The following is a 16339-nucleotide window of genomic DNA, read 5'->3' as shown; positions in this document are numbered from 1 at the left end:
TTAATTTTACTTTTTTCAAAATGGGTTATATTATCAGTATTACAAATCCTGTTTACTCTTTCCAGACTCTGGGGCCCATTTATCAAGCTCCGTATGGAGCTTGAGGGCCTGTGTTTCTGGCGAGCCTTCAGGCTCGCCAGAAACACCAGTTATGAAGCAGCGGTCAAAAGACCGCTGCTCCATAACCTGTCTGCCTGCTCTGAGGAGCGGACAGACAACGCTGCAATTCAACCTGATTGAATTTGATCGGGTTGATTGACATCCCCCTGCTAGCGGCTGATTGGCCGCGAATCTGCAGGGGGCAGCGTTGCACCAGCAGTTTACAAGAGCTGCTGGTGCAATGCTGAATGCGGAGAGCGTATTGCCCTCCGCATTCAGCGATTCTGTCGGACATGATCCGCTGATCGGATCATGTCGGACAGACACATAATAAATAGGCCCCTCTATGTTGACTCACAGATGTATAGCTTTTAAGTGCCACTTCACTTTTATCTGTATTTTGTATCTAACCCGTGGTGTAATGGATTTATATATATACATTATATAATGTATGCATATATTACTGTTTGTAAAAAAAAAAAAAAAAAGACTTTAATCTAGAACTGACCTAAGACCTTCAGGAGAATGTAATACCATTCAAACTGGCCACCATTTTTCACTTTGCAAATGTATTGTCCAGCATCACTAGGCTCCAACGACCTGATTAGAATAGAGGCATCACCAGCCAGGTAATTGGACACAAAGCTTATCGTCCCTTTCGGTTTTCATTGTGTTCATAGACTTGACCTCCACTATAGCTTATTAACTGGAAAAAATGGTAACACAAACAATTCAATGTGTGCATGATTAAGTGCAGTAGAATTGCTTAACCAGCAAATGCAAGATTAAAGACAATACACTAAACATAATTTGAGTTTCAAATGAGCAGTAGATATTTTTCTGACAAATTGGATCTTTTTTTTTTTTTATCAAATGCTTTATCTATATCGTGGCATCTTAATTTTGGGTTTAGCATTACAGCTAAAAAAGAGAGTTAGTGTTGTAGTTAGGCATTGGGTTGGGCATTACAGTTAGGGAAGAAAGTTAGTGTTGTAGTTAGGTACTGGGTTTATCATTATGGTTAGGTATTAGGGTTAGTGTTGTAGTTAGGCATTGGGTTTAGCATTATGGTTAGGGATTATGGTTAGTGTTATAGTTAGGCATTGGGTTTAGCATTATGGTTAGGTATTAGGGTTAGTGTTGTAGTTAGGCATTGGGTTTAGCATTATGGTTAGGTATTAGGGTTAGTGTTGTAGTTAGGCATTGGGTTTAGCATTATGGTTAGGGATTAGGGTTAGTGTTGTAGTTAGGCATTGGGTTTAGCATTATGGTTAGGGATTATGGTTAGTGTTGTAGTTAGGCATTGGGTTTAGCATTATGGTTAGTTATTAGGGTTAGTGTGTTGTAGTTAGGCATTGGGTTTGGCATTGTGGTTAGGTATTAGGGTTAGTGTCTTAGTTAGGTATTGGATTTAGCATTACGGTTAGGGATTATGGTTAGTGTTGTAGATAGGCATTGGGTTTAGCATTATGGTTAGGTATTAGGGTTAATGTTGTAGTTAGGCATTGGGTTTAGCATTATGGTTAGGTATTAGGGTTAGTGTTGTAGTTAGGCATTGGGTTTAGCATTGTGGTTAGGTATTAGGGTTAGTGTTTTAGTTAGGCATTGGATTTAGCATTACGGTTAGGTATTAGGGTTAGTGTTGTAGTTAGGAATTGGGTTTAGCATTATGGTTAGGTATTAGGGTTAGTGTTGAAGTTAGGCATTGGATTTAGCATTGCGGTTAGGGATTATGGTTAGTGTTGTAGTTAGGCATTGGGTTTAGCATTACGGTTAGTGATTAGGGTTAGAGTTGTAGTAAGGGATTTGGTTTAGCATTACAATTAGTGATTATGGTTAGTGTTGTAGTTAGGCATTGGGTTTAGCATTATGGTTAGGAATTAGGGTTAGTGTTGTAGTAAGGGATTTGGTTTAGCATTATGTTTAAGGATTAGGGTTAGTGATATAGTTAGGCATTTGGTTTTGCATTACGTTTAGGGATTATGGTTAGTGTTGAAGTTAGGCATTGGGTTTAGCATTACGGTTTTGTATTAAGATTAATGTTGTAGTTAGATATTGGGTTTAGCACTATATTTAGGGATTAGGGTTAGTGTTGTAGTTAGGCATTGGTTTTACATTACGATTAGGGATTACGGTTAGTTTTGTAGTTAGGGATTGTGTTTAGCATTAGGGTTAGTGTAGTAGTTTGGCATTTTGTTTAGCATTATGATTAGGGATTACGGTTAGTGTTGTAGTTAGGCATTGGGTTTAGCATTACAATTAGGGATTATGGTTAGTGTTGTAGTTAGGCATTGGGTTTAGCATTACTGTCAGGGATTAGGGTTAGTGTTGTAGTTAGGCATTGGGTTTAGCATTATGGTTTGGGATAACGGGTTAGTTTTGTAGTTAGGCATTGGGTTTAGCATTATAGTTAGGGGTTAGGGTTAGTGTTATAGTTAGGGATTGGGTTTAGAATTACTGTTTGGTATTGGGATTAGTGTTGTAGTTAGGCATTGGGTTTAGCGTTATGGTTAAGGATTAGGGTTAGTGTTGTAGTTAGCCATTGGGTTTAACATTAGAGTTAGGGATTAGAGTTAGTGTTGTAGTTAGGCATTGGGTTTAGCATTATGGTTAGGGATTATGGTTAGTGTTGTAGTTAGGCATTGGTTTAGCATTACGATTAGGGGTTAGGGTTAGTGTTGTAGTTAGGGATTGGGTTTAGCATTACGGTTTGGTATTAGGATTAGTGGTGTAGTTATGCATTGGGGTTAGCATCATGGTTAGGGATTATGGTTTATGTTGTAGTAAGGTACTGGGTTTAGCATTACCATTAGGGATTAGGGTTAGTGTTGTAGTTAGGCATTGGGTTTAGCATTATGGCTAGGGATTATGGTTAGTGTTATAGTTAGGAAAAAGGTATATATACAGCACCTACACAAATGACACAAGCTCCAAAAAGATATCCCTAACGAACTCCAAAGGTTATAACAATAATCTAGAGGCAGGGAGCACCTAGAATAGGCTAAAGTATCAGTATATATTAAAATGTAACACTTATTAAAATACAGAAAATTCAAAATAGGGTACACTATAGAAGTCAAAATAGTCAGCTAATACAAATAATACATAATAATAAGTGCTAGCAGTGCAAATACAAGTGTAATTGTGGCCTGTCTATTAGAAAGACAAACATTAAGTAGCAAAATATAAAGTCTGTAAAGTCTGTGACATTTGTCCTCTGTGGTGATGTCCAAAATTGTTTGGTCCCAAACGAATGGTATCTTGAAAGTGTCCCCCCAAAAATGTGTAAAAAATAAAATTAAAAATAGTCTCCTTTTGTGATCCAAAAATAATCTAAAATTATATGATCCAAAAATTATATATGATACCTGTGGAAATAAAAATCACATAGTGCAAATATTGCAAGGTATATGACTAATAGCCCTTCTATGAAAACAGGCTTACCCTATATAAGACTCGAGCAGTGACTCCTATTTGATTTCGGCACTGGCATGGGCCTTTTTCAAGTTTATTTTTTTCTGTTTCTTGAAAAAGGCCTATGCCAGGGCTGAAACGCATCGAATAGGAGTCACTGCTTGAGTCTTATATAGGGTAAGCCTGTTTTCATATTAGAACAAGAGAGGTTACGGCAGCACTTACACACATTCACTGTGCAGCAAGACAGAAGCAAGCTATTACAAGCTGTATATACAAACAAAATCAATGCCAATTGCTTGTGTAGCCACCTCACTCAGGCAATAATCCACTTGGTTTGGGAGAATATACAACCCTGACTTACAGTTCCGTAGAAACACTTGCCGATTGTCCGGGAGCAGCACCGATAACTCTGTATCCACCACTCAGGTGACACAGACTAACGTCGGCGCTACTTTCTCCTCTCGTTCCAGCAATTACTGCTCCACAGATGCAGACACCATGTCATGTGACCTTCTTCCGGGGAGGTGGGTGGCAACATCTCACAAACATTTCCCTTTAGGTAAATAAATTCTTTGTATAAAGCCTTTTTTAAGATTATGCCCCCGCAACAAGCGGATTATTGCCTGAGTGAGGTGCTTACCTTTCAGGGGAGGTGATAGTTCACATATTGGCGGTCTGCTACACAAGCAATTGGCATTGATTTTGTTTGTATATACAGCTTGTAATAGCTTGCTTCTGTCTTGCTGCACAGTGAATGTGTGTATAAGTGCTGCAGTAACCTCTAGCATCCCAGCGATACATAACCGCTTGCACATATTCACATCTATAGTGTGCAGAGCTCTGTGATTTCTTTCTATCTATATTCAACATGGACTTTTACACATAAGGAAGGGACTGTGAACTTATATTCACTTCTCTCATTAGAAGAGAGACAAATGGATGAGCTGAGTTGAGAACCTATTTGTTTCAGACCGTTCAAAGTTCTCATTGAGCACGTTTTTTGAAGAGACTGAACATCTTATTATAAAGGAAAATAATTTCAAATGGGACATTTGGACCATGCAAACATACCAAAAACGGGTTTAATATCCAGAGGACTGCGAATAAATAAGTTCCCCACATTTAAGGTTAAAGGTAAAATTTTATCAGAATGTTCTTTTAGATTGATATCTATGTTAATAGAGTATAAGTTGAAACATTGAAATAAGTATCTGGTGAAAGAGCTGTTACAGACAGAGCTAAATGCACTAAGTCAGGATGTGAAATATGCTAAGTTTGATGGTATTTTACTGCAGTCCATAGCTGAGGCTAAAAAACAGATCATGGAAATTAAACATGATAAATACCTCAGGGATCAGATGGACTATGATACCAAAAGGGCATATGTACAGAAAACAGGGGTCTCAGTCCTTGAGGGTTAATAGGAGACAGGGCAAAAATAAAAAGCTGGAGGGAAACAAAGGTAAACAGTTTTACAAAAAGGTCACCTTTCCTGATAGTGAGGCAGAATCATTTGATGAAAAACACACAGGAGGAGATCCTCAGGTAAGAAAGCAAGGCATCTCACAAAGAAAAGGCGACCTTTGGTACACAATCTAAGATCAAAGCACCTATCCTAAAACTACACACAGGAGAGAGGGTTGGACAGTCAAAATATCAAGAGCAGGAGATAGGACCCCACACAAATATTGAGGGACAGGCTGCCCCTTTGGAGGTAGAGAAGGCAGATATGGCCCAAGTTTTTTCAAGACCCCGGGTAGGACTAGAAGGGGGGGGGGAGATGGAGAACCTTTAAAAGAAAGGTATCCGGCACGGAGGTGCAGAAACCGGAAAAAGTACAAGTAAAATCTATCATAAATATATCTGGTTATTCACTCAATAATATGGAAGAAAAAGTTTTAAGTAGGGGCTTAAGTTATGTCCCAACTGATGATTTAAATTTATTTCAAACTCTCATTGATGCGAATAAACTAATTAGAAATCTCACGCTCAAGAAACACTTTGAAAGTAATTAATTGGATACTTATACAGATACAATGAGACTAATTGAACCTAGACATGGGAAGGTGAATCTTGGTTTTGAGGAATGTTGTGATGTAGAGAGTTTGGAGGCACTTCATGATGAGGGTGGTGTATTGGATAATTAGACTACAGATAAACAGGGTGTCTTGTACCCATCCCTAAAAGGTGCCTCCACATTCTACCCCATCCAATACAGAGGTCATCTCCTGGAGAAATTTCAGAAAAGAGGGGAAACTGAACTAAATAAGTTAGCTTATTCAATTGATAGGTCTGAGAGTAACAACATGAGCAAACAAGAAAAATACACCCTCAAATAACTGAGTCAGAATCACGATCTTGTCATAAGGGCGGCCGATAAGTGGGGGTCATTGTGGTTGTGAACCGAGAATATTTTATACAAGAGGCATTGAGACAATTAGACAGCCCACAACAATATACAAAATTGGAATTCAATCCCACAGTGAAGATCCAAAGAGAACTTAGGCACCTTATTGACGATGGTAGAGAAATGGGGTTTCTAGATGAGGACACTTGTCTCTTTCTGTTTGTGAACAATCCTAGAACCCCTATTTTTAATCACCTTCCTAAGGTGCAGAAGTCTCTTGAAAATGTTGGAGGAAGGCCCATCATTAGTGGAATTGGGTCCCTCCTTGAGCCACTAACTCAATGGCTCGATATGATATTACAGCCATTTGTAGGTAATCTAATGAGTTTTTTGAGGGACACCAAACAGTTGCTTTTAGAAATTGAGTCTTTGACTTGGGAAGAAGGCTATGGTTGACGATAGACGTAAAATCATTATATTTGCCCATACCTCATGACAAGGGGTTGGAAGCCATAGACTCCTTTCTAAAACAGACCCAAGGATACAGCAGGGAATTCAGGCTATTTACATTAAGAGTAACTACGTTTTTATTGATGCACAATTTCTTCACTTTTGAAGGGTCTACTATCTCCAAAGATGTGGAACAGTGATGGGGGCGGAATTTGCCCCCTCCTACGCAAACCTGTATATGGTTGGTGGGAGCTGCTCAACATCTTTGGGGATGGTAATATTCTCAAGTCTGATATTGTTTATTTTCGTTACCTGCTCATTGTGTGGAAAGGGGATAAGAAAAAAGCAACTGATTTGGTGGATGCTCTCATTTTATGGGGCTAACATCATTCATTGTTTGGATGTAACCCTAAGAGGAACAAAGATGTAACCCTAAGAGGAACAAGTGGAGGTTGAGTTATACAGAAAGCCAATTACAGGGAATACACTCCTCCACGCAGAGAGCTGTCATCCAACCAGGGTATTTAACTCTGTATTGAAAGGACAGTTCACCCATTTGCAAAGAAATTGTACCAATGACAGAACCTATAAGACTTAAGCAAGGGAGCTATCCAATATATTCCGAAGTAGAGTCTATGAGACTAGGAATATAAGCAGAGTATGCAGGGAAGTAGCTCTTTTGGATAGAACGGAACTCCTGAGATAAGAGCATGAGAAGTATGACCAGAGAGAAGGATACCAGTGGGGTGACTTTTGTCACGCAGTATAGCAGACAATATCATTGCATTTGCAACATAATATGTAAGCATCTCCCTCTCCTCAAGACGGATGATGCCTTGGTAAATGTTGTAGAAAGAGGATGCAGATTTGCATTCAAACGAGGCAAGACATTAGGTAATGCTATTGCACCCACACAATTAAAACCCTTGACATTACAGTAGAGTTCTTGGCTCCTTTGCAAATTTGTCTATAGATGTAGTCTCCAAAACTGCACAGCCTGTGGTATTTTGGAGGTGGGGAACACATTAAAAAGTGCAATGACCGGTGAGGTTTTTGAACACAAAGCATGTTTTAATTGTAGATCCACATATGCGGTGTATCTTTTGAACCGTAACATTTGTAAAGTTCAGTATGCAGGCCTCACCACTAGGGAGGTGAGGTAGAGGATAAGGGAGCATTTGTGCAATATTAAACAGGGGAATCTGTCAACATCTGTAGTTCAGCACTTTAAGATCAAACACAATAAAGAGAGAAATGCTTAAACTGTGTCTATAATAGAGGTGGTAAGGACTGATGCAAGGGGTGGGAACAGATAAACCCCGTTGGCCAAACGTAAGGCCTTCTGGATTCATAAACTAAAGACCAGGATCCCTTAGGAAATGAATTAAGAATTTGACCTGATTAACTTTTGGTGTTAAAATTATGCTTACCTTTGTTCCCTCTATCATAAACACTATTTAAAGAGGATTTATGTAACCTTTGTGCTATAATCATGAAGATATGAGCCCATTATGTCTACAATTGAGGATAGAATCAGGTAGAAATATTAAATTAAGCCTTTTATTGCTTCACATTTGTGAATAAGGGGCATATTTAACAATGTGCGAGCGGACATGATACGAAGTAACATATCATGTCCGCTGCACATCAATAAATGCCGACATCGTACGCTATCGGCATTTATCATGCACCAGCAGTTTTTAGCCAATGGTATGGCTTCTTAAGGTTTAAAAGGTATGTACCTGTAGAGATACCCTAGCTACGACTATGGCGGAATGCCGAAATGCACCAGCAGGTAATGGACACTACCCATCTACACTCATGCCCTTCCAGAGTATTGTTGCTGTTGTATGCAGTACCAAGTTTTAATAAAGAAGTTGAATGATTTCCGGTGCTCCAGTTTGTGCTTTATTGATGTTTTCATATTAGGGATATTAGTCATATATATGTGATTTTTATTTCCACAGATATCGTATATAATTTTTGGATCATATAATTTTGGACTATTTTTGGATCACATAAGGAGACTATTTTTAATTTAATTTTTATTTTTTACATATTTTTTGGAGGACACTGTTTCAGGATACCATTCGTTTGGGGGCCAAACAACTTTGGACAGCACCACAGAGGACATATATCGCAGACTTCACAGACTTTATATTTTGCTACTTAATGTTTGTCTTTCTAATAGACACACCACAAATTACACTTGCATTTGCACTCCTAGCACTTTATGTATGATTTGTATTTGACTATTTTTTACCTTTAGAGGGTACCCTATTTTGAATTTTCTGTATTTGAATAAATGTTACATTTTAATATATACTGATACTTTAGCCTATTCTTGGTGCTCCCTGTCTCTAGATTAGTGTGGCAGTTAGGCATTGCATTAGGGATCAGGTAACGTTATGGTTACGGTTAGGGATCAGGGTAGAGTTAGCGTTATGGTTAAGGTTAGGGGTCAGGGTAGAGTTAGCGTTATGGTTACGGTTAGGGATCAGGGTAGAGTTAGCGTTATGGTTACGGTTAGGGATCAGGGTAGAGTTAGCGTTATAGTTACGGTTAGATCAGGGTAGAGTTAGCGTTATGGTTACAGTTAGGGATCATGTTAGTGTTATGGTTAAGGTTAGGGATCAGGGTAGAGTTAGCGTTATGGTTGGATTTCAGGTTAGCTTTAGTATTATGGTTACAGTTAGGGATGAGGTTAGCATTATGCTAATGGGTTAGTTAAGGATGAGGATTAGGTTTACAAATGAACTTTCATAGTGTTAATGCTTTAGTTAAACCCAATGGATACCTGAGAGGCGCCATTACTGCCTTGCTATTTTAGCTTTTGTGATATTGCCTCTGTAAATTATTTGCTGCCCTGATTTTTTAACCAAAAGCGTTGACAAGAAGAATCGATTTTATGCTTAAACAAAACTGGTAATGTATAAAGAATAAAGTATTAAACTTCTACATTTAGTAACGTATGATAGAATAAGTGTGAAAACCTACCTGAGGTTGCTGACTGCCAGACATATTTGAAAGCCACTCAATGTCCAAGCTCTTTTCCCCCAGCAAGCCAAGTCTATGCTGACAAGGAAGGGTCACATTGTCCTCCGCTACAGACTTAATCTCTATCTGTGTAAATGTTCCAAGGACACAATAGGCACCTGAAAGAAAGACAGCATCATGGGTAACTTACTTCATTAAGGTATCAGAATATACAGAATCTCAATTTCCTGTGTGCAGTTCAAGTTTCTACCACTAGAGAGAGCCAGTAAGCTGTGCACAAAATAGAAAGTTATTTCTTAACATTTCTGCCACAGTTTGAAGATAAATGTTCTAAATTACAGATGTTTGACTCTATGACACAAAGGTCAGCACAAAAAGGCAGAACTGTCACATTTCAGATTCTTGGTTATTTTTAAAGAGCATTTGAAATTGGTCATACTTTGGACTTGCTATCTACTTTTTTTTTTTTTTTTTTTTAAGTATCCACATTTTTCCAAAAATGAAAAAGGGTCGCTCTGCATTTTATTTCAATTTCACAAAAGATAAATATTTTATAGCTATTATTCAAAATAATACTGTATTTTATAAACAAACTTTAATTGACAAAAAAATATAGAGATAGGCACTTATTCACACTCACAGGAAACTAAGTACTCTCTGCCCAGCCATGTCACTGACACGGTATATGACCTATATGACCTATATTAGAAGAAGTAGATTGCTTATTTATATATGCAAAACTTATTTTATCACTAGTTCTTATAAAAATAACGCTCTTTTATAATGGTTTATTGAAACAAATAATGTTGCTCAGATATAATTGAATAGTGTATTTTGTTGTTTATTTGCAGGAAAACTTTTTATTTTAATACATTTTTTATATTTCTTATACATTTTCCTACTTTTGTAAGTTGACTAAATTATCTGAGTTATATTATTTATATTTTCATTAATGATGAGTAAGCTTGCCATTTGTTACAGGATATTAAGAGTTACTGTATAACTGGTTTATACCAGGGAAGGGATGTGTGTGCTGAAGTGTTACTGTTGGAGGTCTTTATACCTTATATATCTGTCATTGCATTGTCTGCTTTTAACTGTCTAGAAAATATATATTGGTCGATCACAAGCTTTTTTCATCAAATATCGTTTTGTAAATATCAGTAGAATTAGTAAGCATGCTTTTCAAGGGATCAAAGTCATAAACTGATGATGATAAAAACAAATCCTCAAAAACTCACAAAAACATTTAGAAATTGCTATTGCATTTGTTAATCTGTCTAATAAAAAAAATATTGATATTGAAAATGCCAACCACCCAATAAAACATAATAAAAAGCCAAATTACAAGTGGAACGCAAAATATCTCTTTCGCTAAAGTGATATTTACGTTTCACTTTATAATACCAGCAAACGCAAATGTGCGCTCGTATTACCAGTTAGGTGTAATAGGGAACGAGACCTTGTGTTCGCATTGTATGGAAGCATTGCGCTACACGGCACAGAACCTAAGCGCAGTGAAGGGTAAGTAGCGCAGCAATGGGCAGCAACTTTAAATATATATGTATATCAGGGTCAAGTCCTACAAAAAAAAAGTGTGGGAACTCACCAAGACGTCCATCCTCCCATACAATTAATATTGTTTTATATATATATATATATATATATATATATATATATATATATATATATATATATATAATATATAATGGTCTGAGGACGGGGGAGACCCCAAAAACGTTAACCACATAAAGTTAATTTTTTTAAAACGAAGAGTGCCTTCTTTACTGTCTATAATAAACATATATATATATATATACACACACACACATACATACACACACACTGTATTTATATGTATATAATCGATACAAATTAAATGCAATGAACGATTGAATGGTTGCCTTTGGCCCTGAGAATCCTCCTCTGTCACAGTCTCACCCATTTAAGGTGCAATAGTCCTATTTCTGCTGAGGGGAGCTAAATAACCCCAGAGCAAGTCACACAGAAATGTAAGCACCATGTGTAATAAAAGATAATAAAGATAATATTCATAACAGGCGTGATAACACAGCAGGACCGCTGACAGTCTTACATTAATGTATTGTAGGAAGTGTTACTGCCCATTACTAGAGGAACTCACTATCCCTCTAACCAGACTTTGCTCCAGCTCCTCCCACCAGCAGCAGCAGTGTTTACTGAAGCGTTTCTGTTCTCTGTCCAGAGGGAACTTAGTTCCTCCTGCAAAAATAGTGCAGGGACTCCATTCCCATGCGTTCCTGCTCGGCTTGGCCCCTGATGTATAAACAGTACATATATATTTATGTGTTAATAATTTATACACACATATTAACACATAAATACATATGTATATAAGCATATATATATATATATATATATATATATATATATATTTATTTACAGGTAACACACAGTTCCCATAGACTGCAATGTAAAGGCACTTTTTAGTGCAGTTTTTTTCTAAAACCCCTCAGCCGCCACTTTTAACCCCTAAAAACTGCTTAGTGCAGTTGTTTTTTTATGAAAAAAATGCTACATTTGGTATTGGTATTTTTTTCATTATGTAAAGTTTTTTTATTTAAAACTTGGTTTTGTTTTATTTTAATTTCAATTAATTAATGTTCCAAATGGCATGCTTACAGAAACTAAAAATTTAGATATGGTAAGTGAATTCTACACTTTGGGCAAAAAATTGGCCTTTGCGTGTCGAATGGCAGGTCTCCCGTATTACAAGTTGCGGTGGTACGACTATACCACAAGCGTTTTAGCCTGTACCGCAACTCTCCATTCCACACATAAAAAATGGCTTTTGAGTGTGGTATTTTCATTGCGCCAGTATTACAGGTTGTGCGATCTGGCTATAATGCTAGCGTTACAGCTTATACTGCCGTGATCCATTCCGCTATCAGAGACCAGTAGTTATGGATTTTGCAAAACAAAAATGTTTCACAAAACTCATAACAAAAATGTTACAAAGTACACTAACACCTATAAACTACACTATTAACCCCTAAACCGACATTCCCCCGCATCGCAAATACTTTATTAAACTTATTAACCCCTAATCCACCGCCCACCCACATCGTCAACACCAAATTAAAGTATTAACCCCTAAACCGCTGACCCCCCCACATCTCCAACACTAAATAAACATATTAACCCCTAAACCGCCAGCCCCTGCATCACAGATACTAAACGAAACCTATTAACCCCTAAACCGCCGGCCCCCACATCGCGACACACTAAATTAATATATTAACCTCTAAACCTAACACCCCCTCTAACTTTAAATTAAAGTCACAATATACTAACTTCCTTAAAATAAATAAAAACTTACATGTGAAATAAAAAAACCTAAGCTTTAACTATAAACAACCTAACATAACTATTTTAAAAAACTAAAATAAAAGAAAAATAAAAAAAACCTGTTACAAAATTAAAAAACCCTAACACTACAAAAAAATAAAAAAAATCTAACATTACAAAAAAAACACTAAAATTACGAGAAAAAAAAAATAACATTACAAAAAAAACACACTAAAATTACGAAAAATAAAAAATCTAAAATTACAAAAAATAATAAACTAAATTATCCAAAATAATAAAAATTAAACAATCTAATACCCCTATAAAACAAAAAAAGGGCCTTTTGTAGGGCATTGCCCTAAGTTAAACATCTCTTTTACATTAAAAAATTGTATGGGCATTGCCCTTAAAAGGGCGATCAGCTCTTTAGTGCCCATTAAAAAATAAAAAAACCTTATCTAAAAAGAAACCCCACCCCAAATTTTTTTAAAAACGACCTAACACTAACCCCAAAAAATGCACTCACAGTTCCTGAAGTCTGGACATCCATCTTCATCCAGACGGCGACATCTTCATCCATCGCGGGGGCATCTTCTATTTTCATCCCGGTGGAGTGGAGCTGTATCGCGCGGTGTTGAGCAGGACTGGCAGCGACGCCAACATCCAGCGCGGAGCTTCCTCTTCATGTGATCTCCGCCTCACACTGAAGATTGAATGCAAGGTACCCATTTTATTTTTGGGGTACCTTGCATTCCTATTGGCTGAAATATTCAAATCAGTCAATAGGCTGAGAGCTGCTTAAATCCTATTGGCTGTTCAAATAAATTCCTATTGGCTGATTTGAAAATGTCAGTCAATAGGAATGCAAGGTTCCTGCAAATATAAAAGGGGTACCTTGCATTCAATCTTCAGTGTGCGGTGGATCGCATGAAGAGGAGCCTCCACTCTGCTGAGGACCACTGCCACTGAGGACCGCTGCTCCGGATCCGCGCATTGGGGAAGACTGCTCTGAAGAAGATAGAAGATGGTCCCGCGTTAGATGAAGATGGAGCCACCTGGAAGAAGACATTCACCGCCGGACTTCAGGAACTGTGAGTACCTATTTCGGGGTTAAACTTAGGTTTTTTTTTTTTTTTTTGGGTTTTTTTTTTTTTAAACTGATTGCCCGTACAAATGGCCCTTTAGGGCAATGGGTAGCTTAGGTTTTTTTAGAGTTAGGTTTTTTTATTTTATGGGGTTAGTTGAGTGGGGGGGTTTACTGTTAGGGGGACTTTGTAATTTTTTTAGGTAAAAGAGCTGATTGCTTCAGGGCAATGCCCTACAAAAGGCCCTTTTAAGGGCTATTGGTAGTTCATAGATTAGGGGGTGTTTTTAGTTTGGGGTATTTTTTTGTTTTTATAGGCATATTAGATTAGGTTTAATTTTTATTATTTTGGATAATTTCATTTATTATTTTTGTAATCTTAGATTTTTTTATTTTTCATAATTTTTGTGTTTTTTTCTGTAATGTTATTTTTTTAAATTTTTTCGTAGTGTTAGGATTTTTTAATTTTGTAACTTAGTTTTTTTATATTTCGTTTATTTTATTTTTTTAAAATAGTTATGTTAGGTTTATTTATAGTTTAAGCTTAGGGTTTTTTTTATTTCACAGGTAAGTTTTTATTTATTTTAAGATAGTTATATTGTAACTTTAATTTAAAGTTAGGGGGTGTTAGGTTTAGGGGTTACTAGTTTAATTTACTATGTTGCGATGTGGGGGCCGGCGGTTTAGGGGTTAATAGGTTTATTTTAGTATTTGTGATGTGGGGGGCCGGAGGTTTAGGGGTTAATAGCTTTATTATAGTTGCAATGTGGGAGCCTGGCGGTTTAGGGGTTAATAGGTATATTTAGGTGTTAGCGATGCGGGGGGCATCGATTTAGGGGTTAATCACTTTATTTAGTGTAGGCCATGTTGGGGCGGCAGTGTATTAGGGGTATTTAGACTAAGGTTTTATGTTAGGGTGTTAGGTTTTTACGTAACCTTCTTGTCCCCATAAGACATCAATGGAGATTGCGCCATTGACGTCTATGGGGGAAAGTGCATTAGCGCAACATTTTTAGCATTATTTACGAACCGGGTTTAGCGCACAACTTGTAATCTTGGTGAATATGAGATTTGTTGAAATATTGATTATTAAGTATTTAAAGTGTTACCTGATTTGTATTCTAACAGAAATACACTTTTAAACACAAATCATTTTATAGAACATGTATTACAAATGCTTTGCTGTACAGCATAAAGATTAGAAATATGCACAAGAAAAAAATTTGTTTTCTACGAAAGATTTGTTTTGGATGTTTCCAAACATTAAGTTTGACAGAATTTTGTCCATGTGGGCATTCAATTTAGAGAAATATTGGATTCAAATTTCTTACTGTTATTTCCAAAGGGAACAGCAAATATACGACTAGATTCCGAGTTTTGGTACAGCTATACCGCTGAAAAATTGGCCATTGTGCGTGGAATGGCCGGGAACGCATATTAAGAGTCGTGGCGGTACAGCTGTAACGCAAACATTTTAGCCTGTAACACAATGTCCATTCCGCACTCAAAAAAAAGACGTTTGAGTGTGGGATTTCCATAGCGCCGGTATTACAGGTTGTGCGTTCAGGCTAAAAAGCTTGCGTTATAGCCTATACCGACACGATCCATACCGCGATCTGAGAGCAGTAGTTATGGATTTTGTGTAACAAAAATGTTTCACAAAACTCATAACTAAATTGTTACACGGTACACTAACACCCATAAATTACCTATTAACCCCTAAACCGCTGCACTCCCGCATTCCAAACACTATATTTAAGTTATTAACCCCTAATCTGCCGCCCACCCACATTGCCAACACTATTTAAATATATTAACCCCTAAACTGCCACTTCCCGACATTGCCAACACTAAATAAACCTATTAACCCCTAAACCTCAGGCCCCCCACATCACTGCCACTAAATAAACTTATTAACCCATAAACCACCAGCCCCCAACAGCGTAACTACTAAACTAAACCTATTTAACCCCTAAACTGACGGCCCCCCCACATCGCAAAACACTAAATTAAACTATTAACCCCTAAACCTAACACCCCCTAACTTTAAACTAAAATTACAATATAACTATCTTAAAATAAATAAAAACTTACCTGTGAAATAAAAAAAAACTAAGTTTAAACTATAAATTAACCTAACAAATACTATTCTAATAAAAAAAAACTACCAATTAAAAAAATTAAATTACAAATTTAAAAAAACCTAATACTACGAAAAAATTTAAAAAAATCTAAAATTACAAAAAATAATAAACACTAAATTATGAAAAATAAAAAACAAAAATTTTAAAAAATAAAAACAATTACACCTAATCTAATAGCCCTATAAAAATAAAAAAAGCCCCCCCCCAAATAAAAACACCCCCTAACCTACAATAAACTTCCAATAGCCATTAAAAGGGCCTTTTGTATGGTATTGCCCTAAGTTAAACAGCTCTTTTACCTATAAAAAAATACAAAGTTCCCCTCAACAGTAAAACCCACCACCCAAACCAACCCCCCAAAATAAAAAATCTAACTCTAAGAGAAAAATAGGATACCCATTGCAATGCCATACAAAAGGCCCTTTTAAGGTCTATCGGTAGTATATTATAGGTTAGGGGGTGTTTTTATTTTGG

The 16339-nt window shown here is 36.8% G+C and overlaps 1 long non-coding RNA gene across 1 annotated transcript in view; it reads right to left on the bottom strand.

Moving 5' to 3' along the window:
- Window positions 1–786: 786 nt before the first annotated feature.
- Window positions 787–16339, bottom strand: part of LOC128644503 (uncharacterized) — a 132908-nt gene continuing 117355 nt past the window's right edge. Inside the window, exons 2-3 of the long non-coding RNA XR_008399989.1 lie at window positions 9311–9468; window positions 787–805 (exon numbers count right to left, since the gene is read on the bottom strand). This is a non-coding gene — a long non-coding RNA (uncharacterized LOC128644503). The remainder of the gene's footprint in view (window positions 806–9310; window positions 9469–16339) is intronic.

The sequence above is a fragment of the Bombina bombina genome, unplaced genomic scaffold, assembly GCF_027579735.1.
Source record: "Bombina bombina isolate aBomBom1 unplaced genomic scaffold, aBomBom1.pri scaffold_637, whole genome shotgun sequence".
NCBI lineage: Eukaryota > Metazoa > Chordata > Amphibia > Anura > Bombinatoridae > Bombina > Bombina bombina.
The sequence above is the reverse complement of the archived record's forward strand: the minus strand, read 5'-3'. Positions and strand labels throughout refer to the sequence as shown.